This window comes from Bos indicus x Bos taurus, chromosome 15 (genome assembly GCF_003369695.1).
Source record: "Bos indicus x Bos taurus breed Angus x Brahman F1 hybrid chromosome 15, Bos_hybrid_MaternalHap_v2.0, whole genome shotgun sequence".
NCBI classification, from domain to species: Eukaryota; Metazoa; Chordata; class Mammalia; order Artiodactyla; family Bovidae; genus Bos; species Bos indicus x Bos taurus.
Genome location: NC_040090.1, coordinates 35,236,972 through 35,239,505, shown reverse-complemented (window position 1 = coordinate 35,239,505; position 2,534 = coordinate 35,236,972). Strand labels below are relative to the sequence as shown.

At 43.4% G+C, this 2,534-nt stretch overlaps 1 pseudogene; it reads right to left on the bottom strand.

Moving 5' to 3' along the window:
* Positions 1–373: 373 nt before the first annotated feature.
* LOC113904782 lies at positions 374–1,316 on the bottom strand (annotated as a pseudogene).
* Between the last annotated feature and the right edge of the window lie 1,218 nt (positions 1,317–2,534).

Sequence of the window (2,534 nt, the reverse complement as noted above, 5' to 3'; positions counted from 1 at the left end):
TCTCTGCCCCCTTCTGATGTCTATGTCAGAAGGTTTCTCTGTCCTTTTTCACTGTAATAAAACTATCACTCAAGAGCTCTGAGTGATTAAGCCTGGTCCCTGATCCTGAAGCTAAATCCTCTTCTTTGGAGATCACAAATCCAACATCATTCACTGTAAGCGATCAAACATAGGTAAAACTTGTATTCATTATCAGTCACCACTTTCAGGGTATCCGGAAAAGTGTTCCTCTTACTTTGGGAGGGTGGCTGATCTCTGAGCCAGTTGTTCACAGAGATGACTTTGTGATGATATGTGACATCCTGGCAAACTTCTGCATTTATATTCCCAGATCAGTGGGGTGATTGGGGTGGTTGAAGCCCTATGCTTTGACTCAGGGGTCTTTTCCACAACATCATTGAATTACCCTGTCCCTGATCTGTTTGGTTCTAACTCCATAGATATGGGGTTGAGCATGGGAGGTACCAGGAGATAGAGAATAGCCAACATGATGTGTACCACGCGGGGCACATGATGTCCAAAGCGGTGGGTAAGGAAAGTAAAGAGAGCTGGGATATAGAAAGCCAAGATGACACAGATACGGGAGGCACATGTGCCAAAAGCCTTGAGCCGGGCTTCACCTGAGGGTAACTGTAGCACTGTTCTCAGAATCATTGCATAGGATACACTGATGACAATAATGTCAAAGCCAACCACAGAGAAGGCCGCAAAAAGCCCATATGCACGATTAACTCTAGTGTCAGCACACATCAACTTCAGCACAGCCATGTGCTCACAGTATGACTGGGGATGATCCGATTGGGGCAGAAGGGCATCCTAGACACCATGAAACAGAAAGGACTCACCCACAGCAGCCCTTTCATCATCATACCTTCCCCCAGTTTACCCACAACAGATGGGGTCAGGATACTAGAGTGATGCAGTGGGAAGCAGACAGCCACATAACAGTCCAAGGCCATAGCCATGAGCAATCCGGACTCGACTGAAGAAAAGGCATGGATGAGGAACAACTGGATGAGGCAGGCATGATATTCAATCTCATGATCGTGAAACCAGAATATGGCCAGCATTTTAGGTTGTGTGGAAGTGGAGAGGACCAGGTCAGTGGTAGCCAGCATGGCCAGAAAGAGGTACATGGGCTCATGCAAGGTGGAATCAGTTCGGATTACATGAAGGAGAGTGATATTGCCGACTAGAGCCACAACATACATGGCACAGAATGGAAAGGCAACCCCAAACTGGGAATTCTCCAATCCTGGGATCCCAAGCAGGATGAAGGACACAGGATCAGAAGAGCTGTTCCCTGAAGTCAGCATTGCACTCTGGCTTATATTTCCTCACTGGAAAGGTAATCTACTCTCTGCAGGAGAGTAGATTAAGATAATTAATTAAGATAATTAATTAATTAAGATAAATCTTTATTATTATTTATTATATTTAGATATAAGAATTGAATAATAAGGTAAAAGTTGAATGGCAAACCAGAATAACTTCAGCTATTTTAATAAGTAAAATTTTGCAATATAAAATGATGCTAATCTGTGTTCATTACTTACATTTATGTTCTTGAATATGCGACCAGAACACACCACTAGCTGCAACCATGATATTTTATAAGAAACAAAATTTTTTTGAAATGAGAACATGTAGAAGGAAAATTTAAAAATAATTCCATATTAATTCTGTCCCTGTCTTCTAGTAAGAACTGACAACTGATTTGCTTAAACTTCCGCATAGGTCATTTCATCCCTGTTGGAAATCCCTAACTCAGGGAAGCAGTTGGTTCACTACACCACAACGAGGAATCAGTTTCTGGAGGACACACGCTCTGAGGATTTAGGGATCAGTGATCTGTCCTTGCTGTTCCAGCCGGGAGAGGGCTCCTGCTTCTCTGAGGGGGGATACGTATGCAGCTGACCCCATCATCTCCCTGCTGTTAGCTTCTGAGACTCCCAAAGCCAAGGATCTACTGTGTTCTTGAGGCCCCAAGAGGAGGTCCAGTCATGCCTTCCCCCTAACCCCTTCCAGGACAGGGCTGGTCTCTAGAAGGTGGGGCAAGCACACTAGCCAAGGGCACCAAGCTTGTTAGGGCCTGAGCCCGGCTTCTACCCCACGTGCCCTGTTTTTCTCCTAATTTCATACACACTTGGACTGACCTGTATTACGAGTGTTCAGAGCCAGAATGTATTTGAATTTTTACATGAGAATCCCTTTTTTTTCTTCTATGGAAATACTTAGATGTATACACAGACATCCTGATGAAGTAGACAGAGATCTATAAACAACAGTCTCCATGCTGGGGCCTCACGCTCCTGAATTAAAACAGCAGCAACACTTATGCCACTTTTCAAAGTTGGAAGTCACTCTGGAAAACACTTTGACTTAAAGGACCATAGAGTGTATTTATTATTAGTTTTAACTCTAAGAAAATTACTGTGAAGATTTGGGTTGGTAGGTAAAGGACTGACCAATTGTGCACCTTTAATGGATTTAGCATATGACTCCTCAGTTAGAGAATCAAAAAACTTTCCTTG